This window comes from Etheostoma spectabile, chromosome 9 (assembly GCF_008692095.1).
Source record: "Etheostoma spectabile isolate EspeVRDwgs_2016 chromosome 9, UIUC_Espe_1.0, whole genome shotgun sequence".
Lineage (NCBI taxonomy): Eukaryota > Metazoa > Chordata > Actinopteri > Perciformes > Percidae > Etheostoma > Etheostoma spectabile.
This window is the reverse complement of record NC_045741.1, coordinates 29,747,430-29,759,430: the sequence shown is the minus strand read 5'-3', so window position 1 is coordinate 29,759,430 and position 12,001 is coordinate 29,747,430. Positions and strand designations below refer to the sequence as shown.

The window sequence follows — 12,001 nt, the reverse complement described above, 5'->3', positions numbered from 1 at the left end:
GTGAGTGAGTGAGTGAGAGAGAGAGAGAGACCTTTCCTTCTACTGTAACACCCTGCTGACTGAGCTTTAGATTCTGTTATTCTTGCCTAGTAGCTACAAAGATGCCACATTAATTAAATAACCTCGAACAGGAAAACGCCGAATGAATCTTAGTAAAGCTTCCATACATTGCCAGATTAATATGTGCATTATTCATCAACACATATCAACAGACCAGAGTAAGCACTTTGTGTGTGCATGTTGGAGGCTCCGTCCATGGCAGAAAGAGGACATCTACATTTTAATTATGACGACTACATTTTCATGCCACACGCACAACACTTTATGCATTTTCTACCCTGAGGGACTTAATTGTGTAAATTTATGCCGGGTTGTACGCAGGTTTTAAAACAAAGTCTTCTGCACTGGAATGCCAATATCCACTGTCAAGCTCTGAGAAATCTTTCATGGGATTTTGTAAAATCTTATTTAACAAGGCAAGTTGACTGAGAAAACATTCTTATTTACTACAACAACAACAACGAAGAGGAGGGAACAGTTATGGTTAAAATACTTTTTTAAAGTTTATCTTTGGGCATTTTTAGGCCTTTATTGACAGGACAGCTGAAGAAATTAAAGGGGAGAGAGGGGGGGGGGGGCGCACGCTCTACCAACTGAGCTATCTGGGCACCCATCACAGCAGTGTTTTGATGAAAAGTTGTGTGAGTGTGTGTGTGTGCGTTGAGAAGTAGCCCACTTGGTGTAACTGTGAAATCAAAGAACTGTGTTTTCATATGGGATAAATAAACAATAATAAATAAAATGTATTTATGTTATGCAATTTAAGTTCAGCTTCTGTTTCATTTTGCAAAACAGATCAACAGCTTACTTGTGCTGTGAAATCTTTGTTTCACAACAACTGTCTATATTATAGTAAGTGGCCAGTGATAGGTTTTTCCACAGAAATGTGCAATAAAAAGCCAAGGGAATATTGTTTTTTGAGTATCAATAACTCCGCAACAAGAACGGGCTCTGTTTCCAAGTAGCAAGCAAAAAATAAATAAGCTTGAAAAGAAAAATGCTTTATGTTGGCTTTTTTCCCCCCATTGCAAGATCCACAGAAATTCCAAATAATCAGGTATTTACATTTATCAACAGCAGGAATGAGAATGATGGAAACAATGTAATATGTACTGTGTGTTTAAATGTGTAAGAGGAAATGATCAGCCTGTGACAGTGCATAAGAACATCAAAACCCTCCCATTCCCACACCAACCAATTAGACAGTAGGTAAAAGATGAGAGGAGATGCAGATTGAGTTGTAGATTTCTTAGAGTGTGTGTGTGTGTGTTTGTGTGTTAGCAGTAGTAACTTATTGATGCCAGGCTCCTGGGGAAACTCATGGCCTCTCACAGCTGATCAGACAGACGTACAGTTTGGAAATCTCATAGACAAGATAACACCAAGGCAGTCGTAATCAAATGAAAGCTACTACAATTCCCATTAGTCAGTTTCACCGCAGTGCTTTTATAATGCCTGCCGACTGTTCCGAGTTCTCGCTTCTTAAACTCTAGATACGTCTTATCATCTTGTGATTACTCCGTTTTAAACCCCATTGGTGCAACATCCGAGTTCCCTTTTGAGCGTGGCCCTCTGTGCTTCTGCTGCAGAAGGCAGAAAGTAACCGAAGCGTAGAGTAAAGCTCGGATGTCTCAAGGCGTTGCTCTTCCTGGTCACGCAGATTTGACCTTGCCGTATTCATGGATCCACCTCTCGCTCTCATTCATCCAAATGGAGACTTCCTATTTCTTGGCCACGTTGTTGTGTGCACGCTGAAGCATCTGGATGCAGCTCTCTCACCACTCAGAGAGAAAATTGGAACATGAGCAGGCAACAGCAGGCACACACTCACACCCAGAGGTAATTGTAATGAGCGTGATACAATACACACACACACACACAGTGTGCTGAGTAATTGTAGCCTACTGCTGGAGTCTAAACATGACTGCGACAGAGGGCTTAATCAAAGAAAACAAAGAGACAGCAGAAGTCAAAGGGATTGAAAGGACAGAAATGGAAATTAGACAAAGTGGAAGCATGGGGATTGACAGGAGAAAAGAAAATATTTCAAGTGTGTGAAAGCGCATCTTTTTTGTGTTATTTACATTTAAATGAAACATTTGATTTTGTAAACATATTTTTACTGAAATGCTGGATGGGAAAGTCCTACTATTCTATGTAGTTTCTCAGTGTTCACATATGGAGCCTTGGGCAGATCTGTTCACCAAAGTGAGTTAGAAATCAGGTGTCTGCCTTGTGTCTGCATATTCACCTCAAGTCTTAGATTGTTGTGTGTTTGTATACTCTTCCGCCCACTAGAGACATCACAGACTGCTTCTGAGACCTCTGACAAACTGCTTGCAGGTATTTTTAAGATATTGACAAGCAGTGAAGCGTTGACAAGTAGAAGAAGAACAAGAAAAAGGTAGCACACCCACAACAGAGAAAGCTGAATGCTCGATAGACGGCAAACCCAAGATGCTGTTTCCCGACAAATACATTCCCAGAGAGAGTCAGGGCAGCGAGAGAGCAACCCGACACATCTGCTGTGTAGGTAGCTGAATGATGTCCCAGAATGCAGTCTGGCTACCCTCTGACCTCCCTGTGGAGTGTTGCTCGAAGTGGCTCATTCACAGTCCCATTTCTTGGATCCACCCCGACACACATGCAGCAGCTGCTGTGGTGGCGTGAACAGGGAAAATGGTGATGTGTGTGTGTGTGTGTGTGTGTGTGGTAAAAGTTGCTGTGTCCTTCCGCTGTGCATTAATTATACATGTGGCATGTGGGTGTCTGATTGAAATGAATATTTTACTGCTTTTAATCACTGCCATTGCCAGAGTGATGGAGCATCTGGCTGTGTTACCTGGGTAATTAAAGATGCTGTCTCACACATGCACACATGCAAGTCTCAGAGGTTGTGTCTGCAGTATGAGACGGAAGTACTCCAGAGGCTTACTAATGAGTAAAATTAGATTTGAAAAGGTTTTGAAGCAATGGGGCACAAGCAAAGAAAAAATAAAGATTGCTTTTGTCTAATTTTGATTAGCAAAAAGCTTTTCATGCAGGCCAGGGGACAGTGGAAAATGTCTTTTAGCTGATGTGGGATTAGCGTTGGGCAGGGGTAGCCTTGGCTGCACTTAAATCTTTATTTTTGTTGTCATTTTGAGCCCTAACTGTAACATTTAGAGATATCTACAGTTGTTAAACATGGTGGTCCAACCTATCTGACGTTTCTGCTGTGCTTATTTTACGTGCTGTGTTGCTTTGCTAAAAACCAAATCCAGAGTTATAAAGAGCAACATCTCACCACTTACTGGGCGGTGTCATTTTCTCAAATATGTGGCCCAAAAGGTAAATTAGGTCTTAAACGTAATGTTAATATAAGTGTTGAAATATGAATGCACCAAGCATGCATTGTGCTTTGCAAAAATGCCTTGTGCAGCTTCAATTTGAGCCAACGTGTGCGCAAATGTCTGCATTGGTCATACAGTACAACATTTTTATCGCAGAGAATTTGAAAAAATGATCACAAGCTTAAATGGAAATTGATCTCCACTTTCTAGTTAAAGATGATTTATAAATCTGGTATTTTTTAACGTGGTCTTAGGTCAGTGGTTCCTTGTGGAACTGTGCAGTCTGTTGTGTGAACCGCAGGGAAGGAACAGTCTGGCGTGGGGTCATCGAGGCCATCTGGGTGTTCTCTTTCAACACACAATACAGGTCTTCCTCTAATGGCTCCTCATGTCTGTCTTATCATCTCGATCTGTGTGTGTGTGTGTGTGTCCGTGTGTGCGTGTTCATGGCTGAACTGGTAGAGTTTTTTTTCATAGTCTGTCTGCTCTGATGCTATTAGAGATTAGGATGTTAACACAGTCCCTCATCTGACTGCATCGATCCCAACCCTTGCAGTGGAATCACATTAATACTAACAACGTCAGGTACAAGCTTTGCAGCTCTCTTTAGCCCTCTCTCTCTCTCTTTTTACATCTGCTTCTCTGTCAGTGTTGATTTGAATTTGAATAACCAGCGTTCTTCTCCATCTTTCAAAAGGCAGAGGGTTCAATCTAATGAAGGGCAAGAGGGAATGAAGATTGCAGAGGGGGACTATGGAGGATGTGGAAATAAGATGAAATGAAATTGTTTAAACCAGTTTTCCTCAGCTGCTGTGACACTGCTAGCTTTCAGTGTTTGAGCGCTTATATCAAGTCCCAACTAAGGTGAGCTTATTTGGATAGTGAAATATTTCTTTGTATGGGCCTTTGAGGAAAATGAACAGAATGCAACAGGACAGTTTACTTAACCCTCATGTTGTCCTCGGGTCAAATTGACCCGATTTCCTATATCAAAGTTCTTTTTATTTTCCCAAAATAACATTATTGATTCCACACAAAGCTCTTTGGCAAGTACACATCTCTGCTTTCATTAATTTTGGGGCGTCTTATTAAATTTTATAGCATTTGAAAAAAACAAATGTAAGCGTTTTTGAAATAGTATTGAGTAAAAGTTGACATATTCCAGTCTGTGATTATCCATCAACATCCATTCCTTTAATTTTAGTCAAATTCCTAATTTCTGCTTTTCTAACTAAAACATAATTTCCTATAAATGAGGTTTATTGACCATAAATTCCTAAAATAACTGTAAAACTAAAGTTAATAAGTTGGTGTTAGACTTAGAGACTTAGACTTAGACTTCTCTTTATTGATCCTTTTGGGATGACTCCCGCAAGGAAATTGAAAATTCCACGACAGCAGTTTTAGCAAAAGAAAGGAAATTAAAAATAGATAAAAAAGACATATGCGACAACAAAATAACAATATAAAGACATTGTCAAATAAACAAAGAAAAGCCATAAATTATTATTAAAGTGTCAGTTTGTTTGAAGTCACCCCGTATGAAGTGATAAGTGATAAAGTGACTAGGTGTGTTTAGTCAGGTGTGCGTGTGTATGTATGTTATGTGTGCTGTGTGTATGTATGTTGTATGTATGTAAGTCTAGGTACTGTGTGTATGTATGTATGTATGTATGTGTATCTGTGTGTATATGTATATGTAAGTATGTGTATTTCGCTGTGTGTATGTATGTGTACTGTGTGTATGTAGTGTGTTACTGTTTGTATGTATGTAGTATGTATGTAGTATGTATGTACTGTATTAGTCGTATAAGGCATGTAGCATGTATGTGATGCTGTGTGTATGATATGTATGTGTTATATGGTCGAATCGTACTGTATGTATGTAAGTATGGTAGGTGTTATGTATGTATGTATGTAGTGTATGTATGTAGTGTACTGTGTGTATGTAGTTGGATGTATGTAAGTATGTGTACTGTGTGTATGTATGTGGTACTGTGTGTATGTATGTGTACTGTGGTATGTATGGACGGGTACTGTGTTGTATGGTATGTATGTTGTATGTATGTATGTATGTCTGTCTGTATAAGTACTGTATGTATGTAGTATGTTGCTGTGTGATGTATGTATGTAATATAGTGTACAGTATGTATGTATGTATGTCGGTTAGTATGGGTACTGTGTGTATGTATGTGTACTGTGTTGATGTATTGTAAGTGTACTGTGATGTATGTATGTATTGTATGTATGTTGTATGTATGTATGTTGATATAGTACTGTATGTATTTAGTGTAGGTCTGTATAGTTTGTATTTGTATGTATGTATGTAAGTATGTGTACTGTGTGTATGATGTATGTATGTATGTATGTGTACGTGTGATTATGGTAGTATGTATGTATGTAATGTATGTGTGAGTTGTGTTGTATGTATGTGTTATGTGTGGTACGTATGTGACTGTGTATGTATGTACGGGTACGTGTGTATGTATGTATGGTATGTATGTATGTCTGTATAGTACTGTATGTATGTATGTATGTATGTCTGTATAAGTACTGTATGTTATGATGTATGCTGATGTATGTATGTATGTATGTATTGTAATGTAGTAAGTACTGTATGTATGTATGTATGTATGTCTTGATGGTATGTCTGTATAGTACTGTATGGTGTATGTGTGCTGGTGTATGTATGTACTGTGTATGTGTATGTGTGTATGTATGATGTATGTATGGGTCTGTGGTATATATGTGTATGATGATGTGTACTGTGTGTATGTATGTAAGTATGGGTACTGTGTGTATGTAGTGTACTGTGTGTATGTAATGTACGTGTACTGGGTGTATGTGATGTCTGTATGTATGTAGTTGATGTATGTATCGTATAATGACTGTATGTATGAGTATGAGTAGCTGTTAAGTATGATGTAGTAGATGTATGTATGTCTGTGTCTGTCGTGTCTGTTAAACAATAGAATAAAAAAGACAGTATGAAGACAACAAAATAACCAATAATAAGAACAATTGTCAAATAAATAAAAAAGAAAAGACCATAAATTATTATTAAAGTCTCCGTGTGAGTCCAGTATTGAAGTGATAAAGTGCAGATAAGCTGACTAGTGTGAATTAAGTCCAGGTGTGCGTGTATTGTAGTGTAGGTGATGCGTGTGGTATGTATTGTATGTATGTATGTATGTATAGTTAGGGTACTGTGGTATGTACATGTAGTTGTATGGTACGTTGTAGTGTGATGTATGTAAGTATGGTCTATGTGTGTATGTATGGTACGTGTGTATGTATGTGTTTACTGTGTGTCTGTATGTATGTATGTATATATGTATTGTATGTATGTATGTATGTATGTATGTTTCTGTTCTGTATAAGTACTGTAGCATGTATGTATGCTGTATGTAGGATGTAAGTATGTGTACTGTATGTATGTATGTATGTATGTGTATGTGGTATGTGATGTAGTGTATGTATGTATGTATGTATGTAGTGTGTCGTATGTGTACTGTGTGTATGTATGTGTACTGTGTGTATGTATGTGTACTGTGGTCTTGTATGTAGTGTCGTGATGTGTATGTATGTATGTAGGTCATGTATGTATGTAATGTATGTCGTATATAAGTACTGATGTATGTATGGATGTGATGCTGGGTGTAGTATGTAAATATGTTGTTACTGTTTGATGTGTATTGATGTATGTATGTGTACTGTGTGTATGTATGTATGTGTATGTATGTAGGTATGTGTACTGTGTGTATGTATGTGTACTGTGTGTATGTTGTCTGTGGTGTACTGTGTGTATGTATGTATGTATGTATGTATGTATGTCTGTATAAGTACTGTATGTATGTATGTATGTATGTCTGTATAAGTACTGTATGTATGTATGTATGTATGTAAGTATGTGTACTGTGTTGTATGTATGTATGTATGTAGTATGTGGAATGTGTGTATGTATGTATGGATGTATGTATGTAAGTATGTGTATGTGTGTATGTATGTGTACTGTGGTATGTAGTGTACTGGGTATGTATGTACTGTTACTGGGTACTGTATGTATGTATGTAGTAGTCTGTATAAGTATGTATGTATGTATGTATGTAGTATGTATGTCTGATAAGTTATGTCTGTATGTATGTATGTATGTAGTATGTATAAAGTACTGTATGTATGTATGTATGTCTGTATAGTACTGTATGTCTGTATGTGTGCTGTGTAGTTATGTAGTATGTATGTGACGTGTGGTATGTATGTAGTGTATGTAGGTAAGATGTGTAGTGTGTATGTAGTCTGTATGTATGTATTGTACTGTGTGTATGTATGTAAGTATGTGTACTGTGTGTATGTATGTGGTACTGTGTGTATGTATGTGTGTACTGTGATGTTTATTCTGTATGATGTATGTTGTATGGATATGATGTAGTATGTTGTATGTCTGCAGTAATGTACTGTATGTATGTATGTATGTATGTATGTGTATAAGTACTGTATGTAGTGTATGTATGTATGTCTGTATAAGTATGTATGTATGTATGTGTATGTATGTATGTACTGTATGTATGATGATTGTCCTCTCTGTCCTATTTCCTCCCCCCCCTAGTGAGGAGTTGTGATAGTCTAAGGCATGAGGGACAAAGGAGTCCTTGAGGCGGGTGTCCGGCACTTGGGAAGGAGCAGCCTTCCACTGAACCGGCTCCTTGGGTGCTGATGACGGGGTGCAGGGGGTGGCTGGCATTGTCAGTAATGTCCAGCAGTTTGTCCAATGTCTCCTCTCTGCCACCGTCACCAGTGAGTCCAGCTTCATGCCGACCACCGAGCGGCCCGCCTGATCAGTTTCTCCCAGCTGTGGGTTGTCCTTCTTTGATATGCTGCCCCCCCAGCACACCACAGTTGTAGAAGGTGGTAACGTAAAATGTCAAAAAAAGTGACAAACGTTGGGGGAAAAAAAGAGTCAAAAGTTTAGAAAAATGGGACATTTACGAAAGAAAAAGTTAAAAACATTGATTAAAAGCGTCAACAAAAGTGTTGATTTTTGGGAAGACAACACAAGGGTTAAAGCAGGTGGTGACAGTCAGATTAAAGGTGGTTTATGACTGTGAAATAAGTTTAAATGTTGAGTGTAGGACTCTAAATTTGTCACATTGCCTTTTTCAATTGGTTTAACCCCTTTTAGAATATTTGGTTGGTCACCCATGAGTTAAGACATTTGTGTTCTCCTGGCGTAAACAAAAAAAAACAACACAGACCCTTTTTTTTTACCCCTCTCTGTGTGTCCGTTAGTGCAGCAGGGCATTATAGTCTTCCTCTCACCTCCTTTGTGGTCCCTGTGAATCCAACAAGAAGATGACGGACCTGGTTGAACAGTCAGACCAAGAGTAGCCTACCGTACAACTGGCCAGCACGCTAGGTGTGTTTTGATGGCTTCCACTTTAGAAAAACACATTCAACACTGATGTTATCCACACCTTAATTAGCCTATGAATAGGATTTCATTTATGTATCTATAGGCTACTGTATAGCAGTATTCACAGAGCAACCAACTCTGAAATATCAAATTTTGGAGCCTTTCATCAGCTCATGAATGCACCATGGTCTCCAATGAGAAAAATAATTTCTTTCTATATTAGTAGCCTCACCAATTTAATGAAATGTATTTGAGATAATGTAAGTCCACCAAACATGTGTCTAGAACTCCCAGAGTCTATAGGATGAGGTTCAGGAGCGTTCTGTTGGCCATTGAAATCTTTTTTTTTATACATATACCAAGATTTGGAATGACATTCCGTATCACATCAGAACACTATCATCCATCACATATTTCAAAAAGGCATACAAACAGCTCCTTATTAACAGTTACACTTGCACGCATTAATTAATTTGTTTGTGTATTATCCAAGCCTTGTTTGCACTGTCCGTATTTATCTAGCCCAGCGGATGTCTTGTATAACTGTCTTTGTCCTTATGTAACTGTATTGTTTTCAGTTGTCAAAATGTTTATCTACATCGATGTCTTGTATTAATGTCTGTCTTGGCGTGCTGTACCCATGTTTTTATGTTTCTGCAGAACAGGAACTTGCTGAAAACCAGTTTTTAAACTGAGTCAGGCCAGTTTTTATATTGTGATGTAATGTTACTTTTTCTAACTTTCCTGTATAATAAATGTATGAAATGAAAAAAAAAAAGAAATTGTTTTATGTGTTCCTGTCACTAAATAATTTTGTTCATGGATGGACCAGACAGTAGCTACATGCTCATTAGCAGTCATTAACCTTAGAGCAGGGGTCTTCAACAGGGGGTCCGCGACCCCTAGGGGGTCCGCGGAGGTACTGCATGGAAGTTGCGAAAGTTTTGGTTGATTAGACTTTTTTTTATATTCCCCCCCCCCCCTGCAATTTTTTCCACTAATTTAAATGTCTTTAAATACACATTAACATGAATTCAACACACTGTAGTAAACAGATAAATGGAGGCAGAAGATGTCTTTCAGTCATCAATGCACACATGGCACTATAGGACCAGTTTGATATAACACAATTTTATACAATATATATAATTAGGGGGTCCCCGCTCCATCTCGCCATCAGTTTGGGGGTCCTTGGTCTGGAAAACGTTGAAGACCCCTGCCTTAGAGTAATAAACCTAGATTACCTAGTTATGGTCTGCCCCGTTTTTATTGGTCTGTAGGCCTACACACACACACACACACACACACACACACACCGTTAATATTAATACAGTCTATGACACACACACACAGTCCTCAGAGGAGGTTTAATCAGGCAATTAATTGGAAACACCTGTGTGCGTTCACCATGGGTGCGCGTCTTCCACCTTTTTTTAAATTTCTTTTCTGGGTTTTGCGCTTCCAGCTCGGTTTGCAAAAATAATGTCTGTAACGTTTTGTTAGTAAAAATGCGAACAAGATGTTTCAGTTAAGGATGCTTCGGAATATCGCAGTTGCAATACATTTTCTCCACTTTTAACATGAGAGCAACAATGAGCCAACCATGGCTGTGTAACCAGTTTAAGATGATGCTTGGTAATGTAAAAACCTACTTGTACAACCTAGCCACAGGTGAGATTTATGCATAATTTTAAGTACTTTTAATGACTTTGTTTCATATTTACATGACAAAATGCTTGGATGGATATGTCTTGTTGACTTTGATACGAGTTATAGCTATAATTAGGTGAAAACATGCTACAAATTATAATGTATGTGCTAATTCTACAAGCTAGCTAGCGAGCTAGCTATTTACTAGCTATTTTTTGTTAGCTAAAACATGCTATACGTTATTGGGCTAAAACCATGAATTGTATAAAAAAAAGTGCTATAAGATATAGTTCATCATTTCTCTGGGCAAATATGATAACTACAAGTTTAAATTAATATGGCAAAACCATGCTAGCTATACGTTATAGTAGCCTAGCTAGCTAATTGGTCTAGTCTTGGTATTGGTCGGGCTATTCCTAGCTAGTCGTGGTGACTCAGGAAAAAGGGCTTATGCTAGGTGTGAGTGTGTGGGAGACTGAAGGAGAGTCTACTGTATGTGTGCCTGCTGACAGCTACTTATCAGGGATATTATGAGGGATTAAGCCTGGAATAAATTACAATAATTTCACATTAATCCTTGGACGTTTTGTTTCTGCGAAGTTTGTTTTAAATTTGACATAATTCCAGTTTACTGCCAGGGGGGGGGAACAAACACAACATCAGAGGGAACCTTAATGACAGCCACTACATGCTGTAAGCTCGGTAAGGTTCACAGAATAGACTTGAGTGCTAAAACCTTAGTCATCGGGAATATGGGCACGCTGAATTCTGTGGGCTGTACATGTTTAATGACTAACTTTGATAGCAGAGCTCAGACTTAAAAATTGTTAAGAAAAAATCCTCAAGCCCTTACTAAACCGAGTGACTCATATTACGCCTCAAAGTCCTACAGATCTGCCAGTAAATGAAGTTCCTGTGTGTTTCTGTCTTTTTTTTGAAACACGCATGTACTGTAAGGTGGGAGGGTGTTGAAAACTAGCATTGAGAATCCTTTTTTTTTTTGTTCTCCCACACATCTTCTCAGTTCATCTCTCCTTCTGTGGTCCTCTTAGTAAATCCCATCTAATATCATACATCCATCCCCATTCAGCTTAAGAAGTGCTGTTTTGTTGTCATGTGTCATATAAGGATGTTTATTTGCCTGTTCATTACTATGAGTTTTACGGTAGCACAGAACAAGTGAGATCTCGCTATAGCCTTGCATGTTATCGCGAGACGTGTGTGTGAGTGGACGGGCTACTACTGTATGCGTTCAAATAAAGATATAGCTCCGGCTAAAGAGTATTAAGCCTCCGGAATTATCATTTTACATGGTGTCAGAAGTGAACGGAAGGAGTTATGGCCAAATTTAACCCCCCGACAAGCTTCTCCTTTGACAAACCGGGAGAATGGCCGGATTGGAAGCAGCGTTTTGTGAGGTTTAGGACCGCCACCAAGCTCGACAAAGAAGATGGCGCTGTCCAGGTGAGCAGCCTCATATACGCCATGGGAAATGAGTTGGAAAACATTTACAGATCGTTTGCCTTTGGCGAGGAAGACAGCGCAGACG

At 38.6% G+C, this 12,001-nt stretch overlaps 1 long non-coding RNA gene across 1 annotated transcript in view; it reads left to right on the top strand.

Annotated features, from left to right (window-relative positions):
• The first annotated feature begins 11,076 nt into the window (after positions 1-11,076).
• The window catches only part of LOC116695818 (uncharacterized), a 26,218-nt gene continuing 25,293 nt past the window's right edge, over positions 11,077-12,001 (top strand). The window contains exon 1 of the long non-coding RNA XR_004333560.1: positions 11,077-11,154. This is a non-coding gene — a long non-coding RNA (uncharacterized LOC116695818). The remainder of the gene's footprint in view (positions 11,155-12,001) is intronic.